Source organism: Pteronotus mesoamericanus, unplaced genomic scaffold (assembly GCF_021234165.1).
Source record: "Pteronotus mesoamericanus isolate MK-2021 breed Mesoamerican mustached bat unplaced genomic scaffold, CSHL_Meso_final scaffold_174, whole genome shotgun sequence".
Lineage (NCBI taxonomy): Eukaryota > Metazoa > Chordata > Mammalia > Chiroptera > Mormoopidae > Pteronotus > Pteronotus mesoamericanus.
The window spans coordinates 15,822,399-15,835,049 of record NW_026555309.1 but is presented as its reverse complement, the minus strand read 5'-3'; the positions used below and the strand labels follow the sequence as shown (position 1 = coordinate 15,835,049).

The following is a 12,651-nucleotide window of genomic DNA, read 5'->3' as shown; positions in this document are numbered from 1 at the left end:
AGAGTTCTTTTCTCTAGCCAACTATCTTGCCAGCTTCTAGCAAACCCCGGCACTTTGACTATTTTACAGTAACAATTTTTATTATGATAGATTTGATGTCGCATTTCTTTCCCTAAATCAAAATTAGGCTGCATCGGATGCCACTTAATGATAAGAAACTGTTATAGTTTGTGTTCCCTTCCACTGCAGCCAAGATCATTCAAAGCACCAAAGGACTTCCTCTGGCCTCACATTTGAAGAGGGCTCTCTCATCTTCAGTCTATAAGACACACTATGATTATGCTTGAGGTTCAAGTTCCAGTGGCCCCCATAAAGAAAGGAAGCTCTGAACCTTCATGCCAAGCTGGGACATGTGGTTTTGCCCCAGCCTGGAGCGCTGGTATCTGGAGGCCAAGCTGCCCAGGTGGACCTTTCCCTTCCAGGGTCCTGGTAGCACTGTGACAAGCCAGGATGCTCTTCACAGCCCAAAAACACACAGGCTTGCACCCATTCCCAGCTTTGGGAAGAGTGCTCCCTTTCCCAAGTTGCCCACCACCTCCACCCTGGCAGCATGTTCCTCTCCATCTCTGAAAGAACATAGCATCAGCCCTTCACAGAGGGCTCTTCAAGAAACTTCTCAGGCCCCTGGGAGGAGCGAACACAAAGGTCTTGTTACCTTATTCATGCCAAGGTATGAACAATGCACAAACTAACAGCCCTTGAAATTAGTCTTCTACTTTATTGTTATTAAAACAATAATCAGGATAGAGGAATAATAGAGAACCTACTATAATGCAGTTGACTACAATTCCTGTAAAAGCTTTCTGTTCAATAACTCCCACAACTCTAGCTTAGAATTGAAAAAGGATCATTGAAAGGGCTTACCTAGTCCAAAGAATGAAGTAACTCCTTCCAATGTTATTGATAGATTTATCATGGTATAAAGGAAACCCCACATGCATTCTGACTAGACGATTCTGTTCTTAAAATAAGATTTAAATTCACCAAAGAAATCAATTTTTCTGGGTGCTCTATTTCCTTTCTTTCTTTTTTATCCTCACCCAAAGAGATGCTTATTGATTTTTAGAGAGAGGGAGAGAAATATTGACATGTAAGAGAAACATCGATCGGTTGACCCTAGTATGCGCCCCATCTGGGGTCCTCTCGTACGTGCCCTGACTGGGAACTGAACCTGCAGCTGGGTGTTCCATTTTCAAAGGAAGGTACTTTTGCTCCAAGAGAATGCACTTTTTTACTCCTTTTTTATACTTAAGTTTATTGTGCCAGCTCTTCTCTAGGAGATTCTGTAATAGATCTCTGTCCTCTGTGAGTTGTGGTAGCTTCATCAGCACTCCAAGAATTCTCAGTCAAGACGCTGGTATCTTCAATAGAATCTGCTGTTTGCTGAATGAATTATCCAGTGGCTCGCCTGCCTTGGGATCTCCTGCAAAGCCTTGCCACCTGTTTTTGCGCATGGCATTTCTCTCCCCATAAAATTTCACCACTTTGCTGACAACCAAGGTTCTTGCTCTTTGCCTTTAAGTTCAAAGTGTTTTCTTTCATGTCACATCTTCCCATAGATTGAGGTAGACAGTTGTGCTGCACAAGTGAGTTCCGACATCCTAGAACTGGACCTGAACTGAGACAGAGTAAAATCTGGGAGCAGCTGCCTTGCCCACTGTCCAATGTGTATGCTGCTGTTACAGCATCCCAGCCATGTGACTTTGGCCTAGACACAGCATGGTCAGACTTCAGATGTTTTATCTACAAAATACAAGAGTAGTTCCCCACAATTTAGACCAAAAGACTGCAGGATCAACTACACTACACTACTTATGATAATGCCTTCACAGGTATAATTTCATGAGATGCTTTCCAGCTCCAAAATTTAATGTATTGTTTTCAGGGAGTTTGTCTTCTTTTCTTTGAATATTTGTTTGTTCTTGAGTAAAATAACAATAGTAATCCCCACTTTAACCCAGGATTACTGTAAGGAGCATCAAATAAATTAAACTATGCAAATATATTTTGAAAAGTACAAAGTTTTGTCCAAATGTGAGATATCATTTAATGACTAGAGATCCTCTTTACAGATTGGTAAGCAAATGAAAGAAAATAAAATTAACCATAATTATTTTCATATAACTGGACTTCAGCACATGTTTGCCTTATTTACAAAATTATTTCTTGATCAAAAGACTGATATCATGAATTATCAAAAAAAAAAAAAACAGTCAGGTAACTTTAGACAGCCCCATACAATTTTACTTAAAGTTAAGGGAGGAAAAAGTGTGCTTAATTCTTTCCCAGGACTATAGGATGGTCTAAGTCTAAGTTTTTCACCTTGGTAAGGAAATACTTATAATCTATATCTTCTTATATTAACATTTATACTCTGTGATAATTACTTCCTTGAGTCTGAAATTTGGGTACAAAATCAGGTGACATCCAAATCTGGACTTTATTAAATACCTTTGGGTTTGATTAAGTTGGATTTGTAAACAAATGACTTTCCTAAAAACATGAAGTCATATAAAATCTTTTACTATTATGCCTTGTTCTCTTCTGACACCATAAATAAACCTCATTTCCCCTCAAGGATTAGTGAGAAAAGCGCATTTTGAAAAATCTCTCCTTCTGCAAAGATATTAGGTAATTGCTACCCGCTGCCTTCTACTTGCTTCCCTTTAGCTCCTAATGAAGAAAGTAAACAATGTTTCAAGTTGAGCGTGTCTCGGAGCTCTGCGTTTCAAGAAGACTTCTACTATCTTGGCACTTCTACAAGGTCTGTTACATGATTTACAGTGAAACTGGCTGTGGTGAGCAGCCTAATCTCTACCCATGCCACGTAAAATCAGCTTTGCAACATTTTCACATTGTCTGCTATTACTTCTGATCCACTCTCAGATTTCCTTTCTAGCTTCCTCTCATTTTTATTTGACTACTTTAAGAGACTCCATTATGCTAGCCCAGGCATTTTAATTTCTTTTTTTTTTTTTTTTTTCCTTTTTCAGCACACACTTACGGAGCAGCACACGGAACCTATTTCTGTGGGAAGATCTAATAGGAGTGTCCAACCCGCAGCCCATGGGTGCCATGGGGCCCAGGACGGCTATGAATGTGGCCCTACACAAAATCATAAATTTACTCAAAACCTTTATATTTTTTTGCTCATCAGTTTTCCTTAGTGTTTGTGTATTTAATGTGTGACCCAAGACAACTGTTCTTCTTCCAATGGGACCCAGAGATGCCAAAAGTTTGGACGCCCCTGAAGGATCAAGGCTGGTTGGCACCCAAGTGGCTTGCCGTAGCACAGGATGAGTCAGATACTCCTATAAGGTTCAAAATGACAAGGGATGCAAATTGTGAAGTAGTATTTGCAGTACGGAAGACTTCTTGGAAACAGCCTCCTATAAACTGAACAGTGGAAGATCAATAGAGTATGGACCTGTGGGGAGGAAGGAGGGAATAGCAGACAAAGGAAATGTGGGCAAAGGCACTGAATTGAGAAAACTCCCAAACACGTATGCAGCCTAGAGCAATTCAGATTGGCTACATCATTAGGCACCTGGAGGGAAGTCCTGTAAATCAAGGTTAGAAAAGTAGTTACCAGCTCCTGGGTATTTGTGGTTAGCATTGTGATCATGCTGTGTTACTAATCAACTTAGAAATCCTGTTCTCTCCCTTATTAAATGGTGAATTAAGTCTCTATGCTAGCTGGAGGGAAGAAGGGTGAGGGGGAAGGAGTGGGAAGAACAAACAAGTCATGGTCCCTGCCCTCAAGGAATTTAATGGAGGAGAGGGACACAGATATCCTTACAGCATAATTTATTATGATGAATAAGGTCCCATTCTCCATTATGGGCCTCTGAACTAGTATGAGAATACAATGTCTCTAAATGCTAAAACCTACCCAAACCATCTGTCCCCAACAGAGAAACCCCACATGACATTTCTTTTGTGTATTTTGTTAGCAAGATCTCATTCTCTCTCTCGTTCTTTCTCTCTCATGCCTATAGGTCCCAAACAGATGGCAAAACTGTGCAAAGTATTAGGTTTGAAATTAAGTTGAAAACAGTTAAAATTAAATAGAAATTAGTGGGAGCTAATTTAATGTAATTAATTAAGTTGAAAATAGTAGGGGCTCTGGTGAATTGAAAACTGTCTGAAAGCTTCTTTTGAGATTATTATACATTCATACACAGCTATAATAAATGAGAATGATCTTGTGCACCCTTTACCTAGTTTCCCACAAAGATAACATCTGGAAAAACTATAGTATAACGTCACAACCAGGATATTGGGATTAATACATCACAGTCAGGATACAGAGCACTTCTATCACCGCAGCGACCACAGAGATCCTTCATGTCACCCTCGTACAGGCACACCAACTTCCTGCTCCCACCCTCTTCTGAACCTCTGGCAACCCCTTATCTCTTCTCCATTTCTATAATTTTGTCATTTCACAGATGTCATAGAAATAAAATCACAGTATGTAAGCTTTAAAAGAAATGTTTTTCACTCTAGATTATTCTCTGGAGATTCATCCAAGTTGCTGCATTTAACAATATTTTGTTCCTTTTTATTGTTGATTAGTATTTCATGATATGGATATACCATTCACTCATTTAAAGATATCTATGTTGTTTCAAAATTTTGGCTATTGTGAAGAGAGCTTCTATGAACATTCATGTAGGGTTTTTTTGTATGATCAAAAGTTTTCGTTTCTCTGGAGTAAATGCCCAGGGATGCAATTGTTGGGTCATATGGTAGTTGTACATTTACATGTTTAAGAAACTGTCAAGTTGTTTTCCAGAATGGTTGTACTATTTTACTTTTCCCAGTTTATAATTGATCCAGTTTCTCTGTATTCTTGTCAGTATTTAATATCACCACTTTATATTTTAGCCCATTAGGACAGGGGTGTAGTGACATCTCATTGTGTCTTAATGTGCATTTCCTTAATGATTAATGATGCTGAGCTTCTCTCACTGTGCTTCTTTGTCATCTGTATGGCTGTTTAACGATGGGAGTGCAGTCTGAGAAATGTGCCTTTAGGTGATTTTGTTGTTGTGAGAACATTATAGAGTGCACTTAACAAACCTCGATGGTATAGCCTATTGCTTCTAGACTACAAACCTGTAGAGCATGTTATTATACTGAATACTATAGATGATAACACTGTACATGAATGTTAATATCAGCTTTATTCATAATAGCCAAGTACTTAATAGCCAAGCCAGTTATTTGTGTATCTGAAAACAGAAAAGTAGCAGTAGAAATGTGGTATAGAAGAAAAAATGTGGTATCCTGTATAGGGCACTTACCATGAACAGAACTTGCAGGACTGGAAGTATCTCTGGGTAAGTGAGTGATGAGTAAATATGAAGGCCTAGGACATTACACTACTGCAAACTTTATAAACATTGGCTGCACTAAATTTATAAGGCAACACAAGATTAAATCAAGCATGAAAGAAAATGATGCAGCATAACAGCGTATTATTTTACAGCATTTTTATAAGTAGAGTACAATCTAAAATAATAATAAAAAGTATAATATAGTAAATACATAAACCAGTGACATACTCATTTATTATGATTATCAACTATTATGCACTATACATAATTGTGTGTGCAATACTTTATATAATTGAGAGCACAGTAGGTTTACACCAGCATCACCACAAACACAGGAGTACTATGTTGCACTATGATGTTACGATGGCTGAGATGTCACGAAGCAATAGGAATTCTTCAGCTCCCTTACAGCCCTATGGGCCACTGTCATGCATGCAGTCTGTCATTGACCAAGACATTGTTATACAGAGCACGACTCTGTGTGTGTGTGTGTGTGTGTACGTGTGTGTGTGTGTGTGTACACACATATGCATATATTTGGTAAATGTCTCTTTATGTCTTTTGCTCATTTTCCAATTGGATTATTGGGGAAGGGGGTAATGGGTATTTTTGTTGGGTTTTTCATTTTGCTGTTGAGTTTTGAGATTTCTTTTTTTATCCTGGGTACTAGTTTTGAGCTTGTTTTTCACCCTCATAAGAGTCTTTCATAGAACGTGCTTTTAATTTTGATGAAGTTCAATTTATTCAATTTACCCTTTATGAATCATGCTTTTGGTATCAAGTCTAAGGACTGTTTGCCTAGTTCTAGTTCCCAGAGATTTCCTCCTATATTGTTTATAAGATTATTATAGGTTTATATTTTATACCTAAGTCTTTCTGAGTTATTTTTGTGTAAAATGTGAGACCCAAGCCAAAGTTAACATTTTTGGGTCTGTCTACTTGGTCTAGCACCATTTGCTTTCATACTTTTATCAAAAATTAGTTGGGAATAGTTATGCAGATCAGTTTTGGGGTTCTCTATTTTATTCCATTTATTGATTTATCTATCCACTTCTAATACTACACAGTCTTGATTATTGTAACTATACCATGAATTTTAAAATTAGGTAAACTGATTCCTCTCACTGTATTCTCCTTTTCAAAGAATATAAGCTATTCTAGTCCCTTTGCCTTTCCATAAAATTAAGTAGTCTTTTTTGCATCTTCAAGTAATCATGTTAGGATTTTAAATTACATTAAAACTGTATTGTCGTTTGGGAGGAAACTGACATCTTTGGTATATTCGGTCTTCTAACCCATGAACACACTGCATTTCCATTTATTTAGATCTTCTTTTTATCTTTAATTACTGTTTGTAATTTTCAGCCTATAAATCTTATTTATATTTTGTTAGATTTACACCTAATTATTTTTTTGCAATTATAAATGGTATAATACTTTTAATTTCAGTGTCCACATGTTCATTGCTACTGTATTGAAATATAGCTGATCTTTGTGTGTTGGTTTTGTTTCCTATGACCTTCTAAGCTTAGTTAGTTTAGGTTTTTGGTAGATTCCTTTGGATTTTCTACATAGACAATCACATCATCTGCAAATAGGGACAGTGTTATTTCTACTCTTGCAATAGAAGAAATATTTAATTTCTTCTATTTATTTAATTATCCATTTATTTAATGCCATTTATTTAATTTTCTTGACTCACTACACAAGCCGAAACTCCCAGCACTCTACTGAGTAAGAGTGGTAAGAGTGGACAGCTTCACCCTACTCCTGATCTGAAGAACAAATCATTTAGTCTTTTACCATAATATAAGAATAATGTTAACTGTCAATTTTTGTACATGTTCTTCATGAAGTTGAAGAAGTTTCCCTCTATTCCTATTTTTCAGAAACTTTTTGTCATGAATCAGTGTTTTTATTTTTTAACATTGCTTGTGCCAAATAAAATTCATTTGCAGGATATTTTCAACCTTCAGGCCAGCATCTTGCAACCCCTATAATGAGTTTGAGCAAATTGTTATTTCTCTCAGCCATTTTAAAGCAAGAGTATAGACGGAATGAAAAAGGTTAGTAACTAGTAACTACAGAATAAGCTAGTAATATTCATCACCATTCTCAAATCACCCTGTGGTTTTGTCCTTCATGTTTATTGATAATTCCATCCAGTTGAGGTTACCTTCTATGTTCAAACATCATATCTCTTCTTCTAAGAAAGTCATATCTTCCCAACCCCAGAAACACCATTCCCTTCTGATAAATGATTCCATGGAAAGAAGACAGATTTTTATTTTTATCCCACTTAAAACCTTTTTCTCTTTCCTTGGCATTTTGTCAGCAAAGGACTTAGATTTTAGCCAAGACTTCAGTAAGGCTCTTGGTTGCAACCACATGCAAGAGCTCCAAGTTGAAATGCCTAAATTTAAATTTATAAAAAATTAAATATAAGAAATCTTATCTATACTTAGAATAAAATGAGAAAGACTAAAATATGATGCAAACAAGAAATGGGAAAGAGAAACATAGAACTACTTACTGAGACAAAAAATACTGTGCATGAGGCGTTTGCTCTTTCAGTATGTTTTCAGAGTGATCTACCTTAAAATTAAGCCATCTGAAAATACCAAAGAAATGCTCAAAGCTGAGACCCTACAAGCACAGAAAATATAAGATAATTCTTACTTTAATTCATTCTCATCAGTTTGATTAAATACCCATGTTTTAGTTAAAGTTCTATGGAATCCAGCTAAAGAACTGCATAAGACAAGAATGGTTCTCTCAATACCAACAAATTTTAGAAAATTTGCCATCAATCTAAAAATCATTCTCTTCAAGACTTTCCTTCAAGGGTACAGATTTGCTCTTTACTTCTGTCTACAAGGAACCAAGAACAAAGTGAATAGATCACCTCACAACATTGGCCTTAGCCATCACCTAAGTGAGTCCTACTAACCAGCCATAAAACATTGTAATCTTTCCCATTACAACATGTAATTATAAAGTCTTTCTGAACTGTATTTTGAACTCTGTAATCTGAGGTAAGCAATCTTTGTCAATTTATCCGAACTACTTTCAAAAACTTCTACCCTAAGTGGTGCAGATTGAGTAATTCTTCTGATCTCATAGGGCCATGGGCCTTGGTAATGCCACATGTCCATTTCAGTTCGATTACCTCCGAATGAAGGAGCAAGTTCTGCTTTGGATACTTGGCAATGTAACCATAAACAGAAGACTAATCTTTCAATAATACAAGTTTAAGAAAACAAGAGGTGACTGGAACTCTGTTGTAATGAAATTGCCCGTGCATGGCAGTTTCAGGAAGGGGTTTTTTTTTTGTTTTTTTTTTCTTCTGGGAGAGCCGAGAGAGCCACACTGCCTCTACCCAATGAAAGTAATTGAGTGAATGATTTCACTTGTTTCTTCTTTGGACTGAATTAGGTCGTCGCCATCTGTGGAGTGTGCTAAATACCTTGGGGGAAGAAGGCTGTTTTCTCATGTCATTTATGTAATGGCTGTGTTGTCACTTGCCACCTTTGAGCAAAATCAATATGTAGCAGAAGTTGGGCCAGGTTTTCCACAGCTGGAGTAAAGTAGGGAATTGGGGCAATTGTTCAGTCAAATTGAGCACATTTTTAAAAAGCAACCCTTTACTTCAAATTACTCAAATGCTTCAGGGAACGTTTCTAATTGCCTTGGCCTAACACTTTTCTTCAGCTATTGATGTCTGGCCACCAAGCCTCTTGCTGGAGCCATAATCAAATATAAATGGGTGAGGAGTTTTCTGGGGAACACATTTTTTTCAAGTATTGGAAGGATGGTCAGGAATTAGAAGGACCAGAGTGTTGTGCATGAAACTGAAAGATGGGACTAACAAGACACTGGACAAGATCTACCAAGGAGGCAGTTTTCAGTTCTGCTGAAGGAGCAGCTCCAAAATTCCCAACAATAAAATAGACTTCCCTAGGAAGTAGTAAGTTGTCTGTAGCTGAAGGTGTTCAAGGAAGTGATTGAATCAGTGTTTCCTAAACAGTGGGTCAGAGCCCACATAAGACTTATGAAATCAACTCTGACAAGTGTGGGTATCGTCTTGCAAAGTGAAAGGTTGCGGTTTCAATTCCGGTCAGGGCACATGCCTGGCTTGCAGGTTTGATCCCCAGTCAGAGTGTGTACAAGAGGCAGCCTATCTAAGTTTCTCTCTTTCTCCCTCCCTTCTCTCTAATAATAAATAAATAATTTATTTAAAAGTTATTAAATTAATTTAATGACATGTGATCAACATTTGTAAAACACTGAATAAAATGGAATATAGCATGGAATAAATGGGATGGAGTGGAACAGAAGAGAACAAAAAATATAGGGCACTACAATAGAAATTAGTGGTTTTGTGAAACTTTAATTACATGTGTGTGCAAACATGTGTACACACATATAGATGTATGCAGTAGGTCACAATGTAAAATGTGTTTTCAGTGTGGGATAGAGTCTAAAAAGTTGAAAAACACTGGATTAAACATCTACTTGAGAGGATATGAGTACTGTGTAGGACTGACTAAGCTACATGGCTATTAAGACATAACTCAGAAAAGGAACACACAGTCAGTTAAAAGGCTCTCACTCTCCATAAGCTACAGAGATATTGGTTCTCCAAAAATATCTAACTATTTATATTCCTGAGCCTGGAAAAAATATTTTTCTCATGGATCGTGATAGAGAAAACCCTCATAACATCACACCACAGCGAAGGTCTGAAATCAGGTCTAAACAAAGCCACACTGATGCAGTCCAGTACAAGTGTTTCGGTGATTTGGTTTATTGAAGGGCAGATATGAACTTGGATATCCTTATCTGCTACATTGTTAAGTTCATATCATCAGGGCAAATGTGTTAAAAAACAAGCACATCATATTGATGGGCACACAACAGTTACTTCTCTGCTTCTTCTAGAAAAGTCTAAATGTCTTTCAGTTTAGATCTTTGAACACTTATCAAGTTATATTATTGTTAGTTGTTTGGGGAGGTTTTCTATTTCTCACCACCATCATATACAAAGTGAGCCCTTCAAGGATACAATAAAGATATGTCTAATTTTACTTTCTGAAGCCAGCCCGATACACAGAATGTAGTAGGTGTTCAATAAATACTTACTGAATAAATGAAAGAGTTTACAATACCGTCAAAGAGAACCCAACTGTCTGGGGTAGAAAGACGAAGGCTGGCAAAGAGAGAAAAGAAAAGGATTAAGCTCTCGAAGTCTGGGGTTCAGCAAGGCAAGAGATTTCTCCTGCGGTTCAAAGAGGGCAGGCCCAATTTAGACACAAAAAGAATAGAAGTGCTTTGTTTCCGGATCCTCTTCCCTGTGATCTCAACAGTGGCGTTAAGGAGACGTGAGCGCCCAAGAACTACCTCCTAAACTAGATTCTGTGCCATTTTATGTTCTCATAAACATTTTTATGTACTTCAGAAATTTCCGTTGCTCTTAAATAACTAGTGTCAGAATAAACTTTCATCCAGTGAATTCAGGAGGGAACCAGGGAGGAAGGGGGATGGAGAGAAAAGAAAGAGGAGGAGAGGGCTTGGTCATGGTGGGTCAACAGCGCCCTGAATGTGGTGGCAGGGAAGGCTGTGCTGCTGCCTTGGGAAGAACATTTCTCAGTTTTGTAAACCAGCCAGCTTTCTGCGCCCCTCTAAGGCATTAAAATCAAGTATGTTCCAATGAGGGAGTGGTGTCTAGTCATTAGAAAAAGAAGTCGGAGCCAGAATTTTGACTTTTCCATTCTTGGCTGTGCCACACAATCTCACTGTAGCCTTGGCAAACGTTTCCTCTCAACATCTTGAGGTCTCTCTTGACACAACTGTGAAATGTATATGAGTGTCAGAGTGTGTGAAGGGTGGATGACATCAAACTGCAAGCGAGAGCTGTGATTCCAGTGAAGAAATGGTCAAGGCATTAATGAGCATCATATTCCGATGAAGAGCCCAGACTCTATCCAACGCAGGGGTGAGTGTTTGAAAATCACAGAAGAGGCCATTAGAATCCAAGCAGCATACATCATGTTACAAAATAGAATGATATTATATGCATACCCTCTCAGAAGAGCTGGTGAGATACAAGACCACATTAACCTAACATGCAAAACCTGCACAGAGAACCCAAAGACACTGGAATTTAAGATTGTCGATGTTACTTGTAGCTGTCATGTTTCTGTCTTTTGAAGCCATGTAGAATTTTTTTTTAATTTAGAGTTGGAAAAACTGTTTGAGGTCGTGAAGTTTAGTTTTTCTGCAAAAATAGGAATCTTCCCCTCAGTACCTATGTGCAGATAGATTTGACTTCTGCATGAACATTTCCAGTGGCAGCGTACTGTCTTTGAAGGAAGACCAATCATTTGTGAATACTTAATAACTAAAAAATTGTTCTTTATATTGTCTTATACAGTTCAATCTTCCTTTTGCGCTATTACAATCAGGTAATTTAAAAAAGAATAAAAATTGCCCAGTATGGATAAAATGGCCAACTGGGACTGCGGGGTTTCCTGGCACATGGGACTTTACAGCGTTAAAACCAAGAGTGTCCCAGGAAATCCAGAATGATCGGTTGTCTTAATTAAGAATAAAATAGAGATAAATTTACCAGATGGTACAAAAGAATTCCACATATTTACTCTCCCACTGGACTACCTTCTTGGGTAGTTTGTCCTTTTGATAAGCATTGTCCCTCAGATCAAAGAGTTAAAGGAAACTGCAGGGCTGTCTCTTAAGATGATTGGCTCTTCCAGGGTGATATCGATTAAAATAATCATTTCTCTCTGACTCACTTTGGGCACGACTGCTTCAGTGTTCTACAAAGAAATACAGAAAAGATCACCTGATTTAATCAAGGAAGATCATGTGGGAATACCATATGCTAAAGACAAAGATGCATGCCTCATACAAAACATTTGTAACCTACATTAACAGTAAAATAGTCAGCCTGGAAACATTAAACAAGAAAAAAAAAAATACAAGAGCCTTGGCCTGTGTGTGAAATGGTATTCTCAAACCATCAAATTCCAACTGAGTAATTTCATCCTCTGGCCCTCTTAAGTTTGTTTGGTCGGTGAGGGTTGTTCTGTAAGGGTCCAAGAGCCCGTGGAGAGATCCTAAGAATTAGAGTCAGGCTGCTGGAGTCCAGCCTGGGAAGCTGGTCATTTGGGAAATGATGTTGAGAATGAAGAGATTTTATAAGAATGTTTCGATAGGGAATGAGAGCCATACTAACAATGAAAGAGGGAGGAATAGAGGAAAATAGGGCAGTTGACGTATGGGGATCTCT

General features: G+C 37.7%; 1 pseudogene; it reads left to right on the top strand.

Moving 5' to 3' along the window:
• The first annotated feature begins 350 nt into the window (after nucleotides 1-350).
• The window catches only part of LOC129084139 (pre-rRNA 2'-O-ribose RNA methyltransferase FTSJ3-like), a 28,028-nt pseudogene continuing 15,727 nt past the window's right edge, over nucleotides 351-12,651 (top strand).